The sequence below is a fragment of the Bos taurus genome, chromosome 10 (assembly GCF_002263795.3).
Source record: "Bos taurus isolate L1 Dominette 01449 registration number 42190680 breed Hereford chromosome 10, ARS-UCD2.0, whole genome shotgun sequence".
Lineage (NCBI taxonomy): Eukaryota > Metazoa > Chordata > Mammalia > Artiodactyla > Bovidae > Bos > Bos taurus.
The window spans coordinates 29,815,187-29,829,649 of record NC_037337.1 but is presented as its reverse complement, the minus strand read 5'-3'; the positions used below and the strand labels follow the sequence as shown (position 1 = coordinate 29,829,649).

General features: G+C 41.8%; 1 protein-coding gene across 8 annotated transcripts in view; it reads right to left on the bottom strand.

Annotated features, from left to right (window-relative positions):
• Nucleotides 1-14,463, bottom strand: part of FMN1 (formin 1) — a 503,899-nt gene that overhangs the window by 68,308 nt on the left and 421,128 nt on the right. The gene's annotated exons all lie outside the window — the stretch shown is intronic.

Below are 14,463 nucleotides of genomic sequence, written 5' to 3'. Positions count from 1 at the left end.
CCAGATGGACGTGACTGACTTTATGATAGAAAGGGAAAGGGCTGTGGATAAATAAAACGTGGTTCATTCACACACTGGAATTAGTCCATAACAGTTAAAAGAATTAAATCCGTATTTACTAATATGGATAGATTTTTCAAACAATCCTGAATGAAAAATCAGGATGCAGAATGATATTATAAAACCCAGTCTGAGGCATCCTTTCCATTGTTCTTTTACTGCCTTCCTGAACAAAGTCAGGATTCTTCTTATTTCTTACTCTTCATTTGGTAAATTTTGATCACTAAAAGTCATCCAAAGGGAAATTCAATTCTCTAAGTGAATGCAGCCAACAACAAAAATGATGTCTTAACTTTTATCATTTAGGATTTTCTTTCTACTGTTTGTGCAATAGTGAACGGAGTCTAGTCTGGCTGCAAGATCTAACAAATTGGACAACAGTTCCTCAGCATCGATTGAATTCTGCAGAGTATGATCCAAAGAGGCTAGCCATCTCCTCTGAGAATCAAAGATAAATATTTGTGGTTACAATAGTGTCACGATTCTCAGATAAAAGGAGGGATTTAGGTCTACCACTTGGCTCATGCTCCCTCCCAACCAAACCACAATTTTTCAGTAACCTAATAACATTCTGGGGAGAGAAAGCATGTTCTTTGACTACTAGGAGTATCAACACAATAAAGGGAACAATTTTGCAATTTTATTTTGGTCTTTAAGGATTTCAGAATTCCTCCCTATGCTACTTGATGGCAATTCCAGTGAAGAGGGAACTGGACAGGTAAAACTTATTATTTCTTGGGAGGTGACCTAGAGCAAACTTTTTTATTGGCTGGCACCTTTGTACATGTTGCTGCTGCTAAGTTGCTGCTAAGTCACTTCAGTCATGTCTGACTCTCTGTGACCCCAGAGATGGCAGCCCACCAGACTCCCCCGTCCCTGGGATTCTCCAGGCAAGAACACTGGAGTGGGTTGCCATTTCCTTCTCCAATGCATGAAAGTGAAAAGTGACAGTGAAGTTGCTCAGTGGTGTCCGACTCCTGACGACCCCATGGACTGCAGCCCACCAGGCTCCTCCACCCATGGGATTTTCCAGGCAAGAGTACTGGAGTGGGGTACCATTGCCTTCTCCATTTATACATGTGCTGTGCATCAAATGTTCTGTTGTCCCTTAGAGGAAAGGCCTAGTGGATGATAGCAAGCATGCCAGTAATTACCTTCTTGTACCAATAGTTTGCTACATGGTCACAAACTCAAAACACAATTTGCAAGAACACAAGGAGGGCAACAGAACTCCAGTCAAATTGAAGAAAACTTCTTTGCTTCCTCAAGGCTTACTCTTAGTATTGACGTAACTAGTCAAATATCCCAGAACAAAAACTTGTTATGCAACATCTAGTCTAAAACTACACAATTTAGGAGACTCATCGATTCTTCCCACCAAGTTAAAAAAGAGACTGAGGTGAAAGTTCTGTCAACCTCTGGCTCTTCAGAGCAAGGAACCAGGAGGACTAGGTTTCTACTCTCCAGCTGCTAGTGTTTCTAGCACACTAGGTTAACACAGGTTCTGGGAGAAGGGAGTGGGGAATTATTTTCTAAGAATGAAAATTTCTTTCTAATCTAATACTTTTATTAATATTAAGAACTCCATACATGGCTATTGAGGAAGACTGGTGAGAACCAAGTCAGCAGACTATGCCTTCTCTGAAGTCAGTTTCCTGGGCCTATTTTTTTTTTTTTTGGTGTGTGTGTGCCTATATTGCATGAGCTGAAAGCAGATGGATGCAATCACATTCCAAGACACCTTATTTGCTGTGTTTTTTTTTTTTTTTTTAATTTGCATTCTTTATTGTATGTAAATTACACCTGAAAAAAAAACTAGTAGTCTTGTACATTATCTAAGCATTCATTATTTATTTATTTTTTTTTTTTTTGATTTCATTCTTTTTTATTTTTTTTTTATTCTTCCAATTTTATTTTATTTTTAAACTTTACATAATTGTATTAGTTTTGCCAAATATCAAAATGAATCCACCACAGGTATACATGTGTTCCCCATCCCGAACCCTCCTCCCTCCTCCCTCCCCATACCATCCCTCTGGGCCGTCCCAGTGCACCAGCCCCAAGCATCCAGCATCGTGCATCGAACCTGGACTGGCAACTCGTTTCCTACATGATATTTTACATGTTTCATTGCCATTCTCCCAAATCTTCCCACCCTCTCCCTCTCCCACCGAGTCCATAAGACTGTTCTATACATCAGTGTCTCTTTTGCTGTCTCGTACACCGGGTTATTGTTACCATCTTTCTAAATTCCATATATATGCGTTAGTATACTGTATTTATGTTTTTCCTTCTGGCTTACTTCACTCTGTATAATAGGCTCCAGTTTCATCCACCTCATTAGAACTGATTCAAATGTATTCTTTTTAATGGCTGAGTAATACTCCATTGTGTATATGTACCACAGCTTTCTTATCCATTCATCTGCTGATGGACATCTAGGTTGCTTCCATGTCTTGGCTATTATAAACAGTGCTGCGATGAACATTGGGGTACACGTGTCTCTTTCCCTTCTGGTTTCCTCAGTGTGTATGCCCAGCAGTGGGTAAAACACTCTCCGACATACATCACAGCAGGATCCTCTATGACCCACCTCCCAGAATATTGGAAATAAAAGCAAAAATAAACAAATGGGACCTAATTAACCTTAAAAGCTTCTGCACATCAAAGGAAACTATTAGCAAGGTGAAAAGACAGCCTTCAGAATGGGAGAAAATAATAGCAAATGAAGCAACCGACAAACAACTAATCTCAAAAATATACAAGCAACTCCTACAGCTCAACTCCAGAAAAATAAACGACCCAATCAAAAAATGGGCCAAAGAACTAAATAGACATTTCTCCAAGACACCTTATTTGCTGTGTTATGGACTGGGCCTATTGTCTCAGCTTACAGAAGCAATAAGGATCCTTAGACCCCTGCCAATCCATGTAACTCACCCTTTCATCTGCTTAAAAGCTGGGATCCATGACTGATGGAAATAGTTACAACTTTTCTGTTGCTGGCATATAAAATCAGGTTCTACATCTAGATCAAGCTCTCAAAGGTCTGAGACCTCAGTGGTAGGAAGACACCATCCATATACTTCTTCATCTCTGTTTTCTCTTTCTTCTTGCTCAACCTCTCCAGTCCAAGCTAGCAACCCCCCACACTGAATTCTTAAGTTGTCCTCACTGGGGTCCTCCTTTGACATCAAACAAACCTGGCCTGTCTGAGCTCAGTTTCCTCATTTGTAAAATGGACTTAATAATAGCTCTTTCTTCTTTTTTTTCTAATGAGAACTAGAAGAGACTACAGTTAATATCAAATCTAGGATGAGGGCATTAAAAAAATGTTAGTTAATATTGTTTCTATTATTCTTAATAATATATCACAAATATCAGAGGAGGTTGGGAAGTTTCTATAGGAGAGGGAGGACTTGAGGGCGAGTTTTGGAAGGTAAGGAAGCAGAAAAGCAGAGCTATGCCTCCAGGCTCAGGCTGAAGCTTCTATTTCTTCATGCTGCTGCTGCTGCTAAGTCGCTTCAGTCGTGTCCGACTCTGTGTGACCCCATAGACGGCAGCCCACCAGGCATGAGCAAGTGCCTAGATGTTGGAGGGGAAGAGTGGCTGATGGGGGTGTGTGCCAGGTGTTGCAGGGGTCACGGGGACAGGCATGGGACTCACTAGACTAGAGGAAAAATCTTTTGTGGGCAGTAAGCTTGGACAAGTGGAATGGAGACCATGACTATAGCCTTTCAGAGAGTGACGCAAATAATCCACTCATGCAAATAATCCCCAAGAATGCAGCATTCTTACTGACTTCTGATTCCCTGGGGGGTGGGGGTGGGTGAAGAAGGGGGTAGGGAAGGGAGGCTGGTTCCTGGTGTCAGTAAATACAATCTTCTGGTGGGGAAATGTTTTGAATACATTTGCAAGAGAAGTTCAATACTCTCTAATGCAGGAAAAACCAGCACCAGGGATTTCCATGTACCTATCTGGAAATGCCGGACCTCAATTTATGGCCAACTTGAATTTTTGAAACTCTTTAAAACAACATCATTCCTGAGGGATTTGGGGCTCTGTTGAAAAAGTTTTTCTGTTCCATAGGTTAGCCTAACAATATCAAGAGTTCCTGAGACCACTTACAATTTAAAACACATACTCAGCTTTTGCATGTTTGTAAAACATCCCTACAACCATGGGTTGTTTAAAAATAGCTATACCCCAAAGAGTTTATTTCCAACATCTGACATGATTGCATTTCGCAGTGATTTGTTATGTAAATAATGGTAGCAGAGGAGAAATATGAAAAAACATTGCCCCTTCTCAAAGCCTGATGGATTTAATGCTTTTGTTAACTCTGGATTGCAAGTCTGGGGGTTGTTTGTCTGTTTGTGGTGTGTAAAATAAAATACTATATGCCTGCCTCAGCTTTTCTTCTGATGTACAGCAATTTGTAAAGGAACTATTGTTCCTCTATGGCTTCCCTAAATTTTCCTCACTGTATTTCCGTGTGGAGAGGGGTTTCACAGGGGTGGCTGTTGAGATGATAATGTGAATATTTTCAAAGCTAAGGGGAGGCCTTTTTGAGAGGATGACTCAGTGTTTAAAACTGCTGATAATTCGAGGCTTAATGGTAAGTAAGTCACTTACTAAAGATTCCATTTCTCCATCTCTGAACTCTGTTTCAGTTACCTGAATATGGGATGCTTTCTGTGTGTGTGTGTGTGTGTGTGTGTGAAAAGCAGAAGGTAAAGCAATTTATTACATTTAGATTGGTCAATGGGAGAAAAGGCAAGGGACATACTGTTTTGCCTTGGTTCTGTTTTCCTTCTAAAACTTTACTTTGTCATTCCTCTAAAGGCTGCTACCCCTTTGAGAACAATTCTACTCTATAATTCTTCTCTTAGGGGATAAGTAGAAAAGACACAGTGAGGAAAGATAAGTTTGAGTCTTCAGGTAGTATAACTGATGGCAAGGAAAAGGCTTGGGTTACAGGAATGGCTTTTGAAACAATGGCTGTTTTCTAAGGTGTTCATCTGGAAGTGTGGGACATATCCCATATTGGTGATGGAGAAGACTCACAGAAGGCCAAAACCAGCCTTGAAAGCCAAGGGCAGAAGAAGTGAACCTTCTGATCCAGATCATCCAATACACTCTGAAATTACCCTATAGAAGAGATAATGCCATAGCTCAGAGAATGGTTTGCCACCCACATCAATGATCTAAAGGTGTAAAGGACTTTGCTGTATAATTATTTGTGAGTTTGATCAATGATTAATGAGTTTGAATCTTTCTCTAAAACCTGATGAATTATCTGAGCATCTCCTTTCTGAAGGTCTCCAGATCTTCTTTATGGAAGTTAGTACAAAGCAGAATTTTCATACTTCTCTGTGTAATGTGATAAAGGAACTGCTTAAAAAAAGAAAAAAAAGAAAAAAAAGAAAAACTTAGGGTGAATAATCTTAGACTTTAACCATATTAAAAGCCTAACTCAAGTTCATCCTCTGAAATCAGTAAGGAAAGAAATGTGGGCATCTTCATTTAATTAAATATGAATTTTCTTCCTCTATTCTCATTTTCTCAAATTTCTTCATAAGCTCAGATCTCATACTAAGAAGCAGATACTGCTCACACTATAGCAGCATTTTGAGAGTGAAAACCCTCTGTAATCTCCTGAACTTGCCCATGTTTTCTTGGATCTTAGAACCTTCAGAGATTTATTCCCAACCCAGTTCTATCTCTGTTAGTTGTGCCTAGACCCCAGCACACCTGTTTTGCCATCTCTGTTGAAAACCAAATTAAACCCTTAGATGGTCAACTCCTCTCCTTAAATTCCTATTTTTTTTTCCTACAGGAAAGCTAGAAAAATTATATTGACACCACATCAACCATGATCTTGAGTCCAGCTCAGGAGCCTCTGACCCTTGACCAACACACTGATGAAGCTGCCTGACTGATTTGAATCATCTCCTCTCCCGACTTGGCTCTGGCCTCCACTGGGGTTCAGTAGTAGCAAACTGAGGAAGCAAGACTTTAATCATATACAGATATGTTTCTCATCTTATATTAATTCTGCTCCCTTGCCTTTTTATTTCAGACTGCTTCAAAGAGAAAAGCTATACAAAACAAATCAAGAAACACTGAAGCCAAAGGCTCAAATCAAGATTATTAATAGTTACCCCAAAGAAACTCAACTGCCACTACTTCGGCTCTTAGCTGGTTCCCCCTCTCCACTAAATATGTCTGAAATTCACTTCCCTCGTGGCCCTCTCCCACTCCCATCATTGTTATTTTAACCCATACCCCCCCTTTTTTTTCTTTAAAGAAAAGGCAGCAGCATAAGCAGATAAGATAATCCAGGTAGCACCTTTCTCTGAAAAAACACTCTTGCATCTTTCTGTTCTATAGTCAAAGCTATGGTTTTTCCAGTAGTCATGTATGGATGTGAGAGTTGGACTATAAAGAAAGCTGAGCACTGAAGAATTGATGCTTTTGAACTGTGGTGTTGGAGAAGACTCCTGAGGATCCCTTGGACAGCAAGGAGATCAAACCAGTCAATCCTAAAGGAAGGCAACCCTGAATATTCACTGGAAGGACTGAGGCTGAGGCTGAAGTTCCAATACTTTGGCCACCTGATGGAAAGAGCTGACTTGCTGGCAAAGACCCTGATGCTGGGAAAGACTGAAGGCAGGAGAAGGGGATGACAGAGGATGAAATGGCCGGATGGCATCCTTGACTTAATGGACATGAGTTTGAGCAAGCTCTGGGAGATAGTGAAGGACAGGGAAGCCTATCATGCTGCAGTCTATGGGGTTGCAGAGTCAGACATGACTTAGTGACTGAACAACAACAACCGATCCTAAAGAACCATTCAAAGGCAGAATGGTGGTTATCACTGATTACTTTGTTAATGTTAGGACAGGGGTCTCATAGTTATTGCATAGAGAAGTCTGAAGCTTTTACTCATTTAAACCGTTCAAAATGATAACACTGGTACCAAAAATACTTAAAAGTTTTGCTGTACATAAAGTTGCCATGCAATTGGTATTGTGGTTTTTGGGCATCCTCGTAGGAAAGGCATTACCTTAATTCAAGCCTGAGAATCTGAATTACGTAGGGTTGGTTTGGAAGCAGAGTAGAATCAGGGAATCCATTCCCTTTCTTCCTAAAATCCACGGGTGCTAGAAAGCCCATGAAGAAGAACTGGAGGAGAGGGCAGGACACACGGACATCACCCAGCCTGACTGGGATGCATGTCAGGTCCTTACCATGTAATCACAGACACTCAAGCACAAGGGAAGCAAATCATTCAGAGAAAATGTAAGTCGACTGACTTTAAATAAAAGGCATCCCTTCTCTTGGTTTATGTTTTCTAAATCATGACTCTAAAACAGTAAACTTGGAATGATTTTTCTCTCCCAAACTGAAATATCACTTTCCTTCCTGGCTCAGACCACCAACCAGGTTTCTGCCACCGGAAGTGGGGAAAGTAGTAGAGATCCAGTGAGGAAGGTTGATCGAATGCCCTATTCTTCCAGTTTCCAAACCAGAGTCACTTGGAGACACAGACACATTTTGTTTGTGTGGTCTAAGTTGCAACCTCAAAAAACTTGGCAGTTTTCTCATCATGGGCTGTGATTTCCATGATGTGATGGTTTGCAAGGATTTTGTTTTCAAATAGATATTATGGGTAATTCCACAGGACTCCTATTTCAATCCCCCTGAGTTGATAACCTTTCCTTCTTAAGTGTGACCTTGGTGTTCAGATAACCTTGGGACACAGACAAGGAGGATTCCCAGTGGTAAAAGTCTGTCTGGTGCAAAGGGGGAAGGAATAAAGTGAAACTTGCAAAATGATGGAAAGAGAAATCAAAGCTTTTCACATGCTGTTCTGTTCACTGTTTTTTTTTTTTTTTTTTTTGAGGCGTAATGTTCACATCTTCTCCCATTTCACTGGTTCTACTTATTGTAATTTATAGCAACAATAATTCATACTCTAACTTAGCTTTACTTCAGCAACTCTTTCTTCCTTACTTTTGGCTTCAATATTACAAATGGCCAGATCACAAACTTTGGACTTAATGAAAATCTCACAAGCTCTGCACTTAATGAAAATAAAACTATATCTATTGTTTGGTAAAGAAGATGACTCACCCATTGTTTGAGACATATTTCTCCTGATCTCTTTATTGTACATTAAATATGAAAGTTTCAAGCTTTTATCCACCTCAGAAATACTGATGGAGAACTGAATAGACATTTCTTCAAAGAGGAAATGTAGATGACCAACAGGTACCTAAGATGTTCAATGTCACTAACCATCAGAGAAATGCAAATCAAAACTACAATAAGATATTACCTCACACCTGTCAGAATGGCTGTCACCAAAAAGAACACAAAACTAACAAATGCTGGGGAGGGTGTGAAGAAAAGGGAACCTTTGTACACCGTTGGCAGGAATGTAAATTCCATGGTGCAGCTACTAGGGAAAACAGTATAGAGGGTCCTCAAAACCCTGGATATAGAACTACCACGCGTGTGTGCGTGCTCAGCCACTTCCGTCGTGTCCGACTCTCTGCGACCCCACAGACTGTAGCTCTCCAGGCTCCTCTGTCCATGGGATTCTCCAGGCAAGATAACTGTAGTGGGTTGCCGTGCTCTCCCTCAAGGTGATCTTCCTGACCCAGGGATCAAACACATGGCTCTTACTTTCCTGCACTGGTAGGGGCGTTCTTTACCACTAGAGCCACCTGGGAAGCCCCAGAACTACCATATGGTCCAGCAATTCCACTCCTGGGTATATATCCAAAACAATCCCCCCAAATGCTAATTCGAAAGGATGCATACGCCCCAGTGTTCACAGTGGCATTATTTACAGTTGCTAAGATATGGAAGTACCCTAAGTGTCCATCACCAGACGAGTGGGTAAAGAAGATGTGGTTACACACATAATACATATACAGTGGAATATTAGCCATAAAAAAGAACTAAAAGCTGCCATCTGAAGCAACATGGATGAACCTGAAGGGCATTATGCTAAGTGACGTAAGTCAGACAGAGAAAGACAAATATTGTATATCACAAGACAAATAGTATATGTGGAATCTAAAAAATACAACAAACTAGTGAATAAAACAACAAAAAAGAAACAGATGCAGATATAGAGAACACACTAGTGGTTACCAGTGGGAAGAGGGAGGTGGAGAAGGGCATGATAGGGATAGGGGATTTGGAGGTACAAATTATTAGGCATGAAATGAGCTACACGCATATATTGTACAACACAGGGAATATAGCCAATTACTTTATGAAAACTATTTTGTTTGTTATTTTTGCTTTTAGTCACTATGTCATGTCTGGCTCTTTCCCAGCCCCATGGATTGTAGCCTGCCAGGCTTATCTGTCCATGGAATTCTCCAGGCAAGAATACTGGAGTGGGTTGCCATTTCCTACTTCAGGGGATCTTCCTGACCCAGGAATCAAGCTCCTCTCTCCTACATTAGCAGGCAGATTACTGCTGAGCCAGCAGAGAAACCTCATAATAACTACAAAGGGAGAATATACTTTAAAAATTGTGACTTTCTGTATTGTACACTTGTAACTTATACAATATTCTACATCAACTATACATCAATTAAAAAGAGAAATTCTGATGATAAGGCAACAGAGCTTAATTGAAGCAACATGAGAAGCAGAAGAGCTGTGTAGGTCCTGCTGTGCTAGGGCACTGTGGGGACAGGATGAGCAATGACGGGTGCAGCCAATGCCCAGGCTGCAGGGCGATGCTCCAGAACACTTCATGCCTTTCTAATCCCCTACTAAGCCCCTCACAGAAGAGAGCACTCACAAAACTAAATCAAATGGCAACTCGGTTTGCTCTCCTCACAACCCGCCTGGCCCGGGCTGGAAAATAACACAACAGTAGTAGACAAATGCTTTAACGTTGTAAAAAGTAGGTGTTGAGATTTATTTCTCTCTCCAAGTAGAGAGACAGTCTTCTGGGCAAGCTTGGGTCTGACATAAACATGTGGTTGACCAGGATACAAGAAAACGGCGATGGAAGTAGTAAGGAATGATGTGATTTAAACACAGAGGTCTGACTCCTCCTCAATCTACCCTCAGTCCTGCAGCAGCAAATGTGTCTCCCCAGGGCCACTTCTGATCCCCCGTCTCCATTCACTTTATGTGTAGATTAGTTTTGGTTGACGTTCAATACTCATCCTCTTCAGCCTCTTTCCAATAGTTCACGCTGCTTATACCAGCTCCTTGGACTTCTCTTCCCTTAGCCTTAGTGCCATATACTACTTTAGGTTGTATCATTTCCCCTCCTCCTCTGTCTCTTACGGTGGGCTTCCCAGGTGGTACACAGGTAAAGAATCTGCCTGCCAACGCAGGAGACGCCAGAGACACAGGTTTGATCCCTGGGTTGGGAAAATCCCCCGGAGTAGGAAATGGCAACCCGCTCCAGTATTCTTGCTTAGAAGATTTCATGGACAGAGGAGCCTGGTGGGCTACAGGCCATGGGGTGGCAGAGAGCCGGACACAACTGAGCACATCTCTTGTAGTACGTTGCTGCCCTCCCACAACCTACTCCACTGCTTTCTTTCTCTCCTCTCGTTCTCCATTTTCAACGTCATTACAGCTTTACAACTCGGTATTTTGATGTGACTTTTTTCCACTGACAAGCACTAGACTCAAGTATCCATCACCTGCTACACGTATTATTCAGGTATATTCCCAGTATGTTCCAGAGTGAAATCAAGATGTATGGTCCAAGTTCATCTTCCAAAGTTCACTTTTTCTTTTCACGATACCCTGTTCTTTCTGCAACTAAAGCTGAGTCTCCCTGTCATCTGAACCTCCCATATTCAATGACTCACATTCACTCACTGACAAATATTTAGTGTCTATTACATGTCAAGTGTTGGGGATACAGTAATGAATACAACTGAGGTGGTCTCTGCTCTGCCTTCATGGACTGTACATTCAATCAGTGCCTGAATCCTGGGGATCTGGCCTTTGTAATGTCCATACTCAACTTCTCATACCTTTCCTCATAATATGCATCCTAATCCAGACCCTCGTTACTTTTCTCCTAAATCACCACAGTTCAGTTCAGTTTAGTCGCTCAGTCGTGTCCGACTCTTTGCGACCCCATGAATCGCAGCACACCAGGCCTCCCTGTCCATCACCAACACCTGGAGTTCACTGAGACTCACATCCATCAAGTCAGTGATGCCATCCAGCCATCTCATCCTCTGTCATCCCCTTCTCCTCCTGCCCCCAATCCCTTCCAGCATCAGGGTCTTTTCCAATGAGTCAACTCTTCGCATGAGGTGGCCAAAGTACTGGAGTTTCAGCTTTAGCATCATTCCTTCCAAAGAAATCCCAGGGCTGATCTCCTTCAGAATGGACTGGTTGGATCTCCTTGCAGTCCAAGGGACTCTCAAGAGTCTTCTCCAACACCACACTTCAAAAGCATCAATTCTTCTTAAATCATTACTTCTAGTCACTGTCATTTCCGCCTGCAGGTCACTGTACATGTGGCCAGTATCATCTTCCTATTTCTTAGCTCTCAGCACATCACTTTCTTACTTAAATCTTAATGGCCCCCTAGCACACAGAGGGTCAAATACAGATCTTTTAGCCTCGCATTCTAGACTATTCATGATCTAGACACATCTTTCCATCTCCTCTACTACTTTTGAAAAATTCCCGACTTTGTTTCCTACTACTGGTAGATATACAGAATGGTGAAGCTAGATGGGACATTTGGGATCCCAGTATCTTCATTTTATAAAGAAACAGATGCCATAGCTCAGTTGATAAAGAATCTACCTGCAGGAGTGGATCCAGGAATGCAGGAGACCTGGGTTCAATTTCTGAGTCTGGAAGATCCCCTGGAGAAGGAAATGGCAACCAGTCCAGTATTCTTGCCTGGAAACTCCCATGGACAGAGGAGCCTGGCAGGCTACAGTCCACGGGGTGGCAAGAGTTGGACATGACTCAGGACTTCCCTGGTGGCTCACAAGGTAAAGCATCTTGCTTACAATGTGGGAGACCTGGGTTCAATCCCTGGTTCGGGAAGATCCTCTGGAGAAGGAAATGGCAACCCACTCCAGCACTCTTGCCTGGAAAATCCCATGGATGGAGGAGCATGGTGGGCTACAGTCCATGGGGTCGCAAGAGTTGGACATGACTGAGAGACTTCACTTTCACTTAGCAATGAAACCACCATAAATGCCCAAAGAAGTCAAGTGTCTAAGAGTTTCAATGGAAGGAAAGTTCAAAGTGGAATGGAGCTCAGAGGTGGTGTTGATGGTAGATGGAAGACTCCTGATCCATCCAGTTGTAATGCATCATTTTTGAGTTTAGTTTTTAGACTATATGACTACAAACCATCTCTACCAGGGAATGCAATCTTTACTGCTTCTCTTCATATACTTCCTTTGTATCTTCCTCATACTCTCCCCAAAGTGATTCTGCAGGTGACTGTACCAAGAATGTCTCCCAGTTCCACAAGCAGCCTCTCACTTTGTTCTCTTCCTCTGGGTCTAGCACTGGCTCACCAGAAATCTGATCTCAACAAGACAAGTGTACCTTGGGCAGAGTGGTTGGGGGCATGGTTAGAACTGCCTTGCCTCCTGATCACTCCTGGGCAACTGGGACACTGGGTATAGAATGCACCAGCTACAATCTATTTACTGCAATCTGTACATGCTGCTTGGAGTCAATCTAATCCCCCTGAAATATTCTTCATGTTCTACACATAAATTCTTAGCTCATAATCCACCTTCTTTCCTGATTTCTCTCTTCAGAACTGAGTTACATGGCACCTTTTATGCACATTCTTGAAAGGATCTCTTTTCTTCATTAATTCAAAAATATCCATAGGGTGCTTACAGGCACGGTAAGTCATGAGCAGAACAGAATCTCTGTCTTAAGGAAACACACATTTTATGGGACCAAACAGAAAACAATGAAACACATCATAGTTTGAATGCAGATACATTCTAAGAAGCTATATAAAGCACATAAAGGAGAAGAGAGAACACTAAGGTTGGAAGAGTTGTTATTTTACCAGGATATTCTCTTTAAAATTTGTGCAAGGACCAGAATGAAGTGAGAGAGGCAAGCCATGTGAATATTTGAAGGAAAGTGCATTCTGACCAGAGGAAGAGCCAGGATACTTCCTGCAGCCCAAGGAAGTGGTCAGGCCAGGACTATGCTGGCCAGATTCAAAGGTCAACAGGAAAGCTAAGGGCATTAGAGCTAAAAAGAACAAGACAAGGAATGATAAAAACTGAGGACAGTGAGGTGGCTGCAGTCAGATGACAAAGGGTTTAATAAGGGCTCTGAATTTCATGATGATTAAAATGGAAAGTCTCTGGAGGTGTTTGTTTGTTTTTTTAAATGAGTGATAATCTTACATTTAATTTTAAGTATTACAACAGTCCAGGCAAGAAAGAATGATGGCTTGAACCAATGCGGTAGCAGGAGAAATAGAGAGTTGTCAGATTCTGGATATATTCTGAAGGAAGAGGTGACAGGATTTGCTGATGGATTGGTTGTTCATTGAGAGATCAAAAAGGGTGTAAGTGTCCAAGATTTCTGGCTCCAGCATCTTGAAGAATGACAGTTCTATTTATTAGAGGAAAGCAGATGTCTGAAGGCGATGGGTGGAGTGGGAAATCAAAGTTTGGTTTTGGATACCAGCTATGAGACACTTATTTGGCGGTCAAGTGAAGACATCAATGAGCAGTGAGACATGCAAATCTGGAGTCCAGAGAAGGGGTATGGCCAAGAGACATAAATTTGGGAGCCATCAGAAAAAGATAACAGCTATTTAAAGGCTTGATGAGATCACCTGGTACCAGTGAGCAGAGCTAGAGAGAGAAGACCTCCATGGACCAAGTCTTAAAGTCCTCTGAAGTTCAGAGATCAGGAAGGTGACGAACCAGCATAGAAGACTCAGGAGCATTCGTGAATTATTAGGTTGGCCAAAAAGTCTCTTCTGATTTTTCAGTGACATCTTCCATAAAGAACTTTTGGGTCAACCCAATAGAAAGAGGACAAAAGAGAATGCTGGCTGTAAGCTAAATTAAAAAAAAAAAAAGAAGAAGGCATTTTCTGAAGCGTGAGTTACTCAGTTCTACCCAATGCTGTTGAAATGTCTAGTGAGATTTTGTGTTAAAGCTACAGGGCCCTTGAAACTGAAATTCATACCTGATTCATCATTTTTTCTCAGGGTCTACCCACAGTAAGGCCTACAAATGCTGAACAACTGGAAAAGAATAGTTACAATCAGTCACAGACGACTTCCTGGCCCATGAGCAGATGTCCAGAACAAAACAGGGGAAAGACGGTCGCTTTCACAGTCATCACACTGAAAACATCACCCAGTGCTCTTGTTCCCTC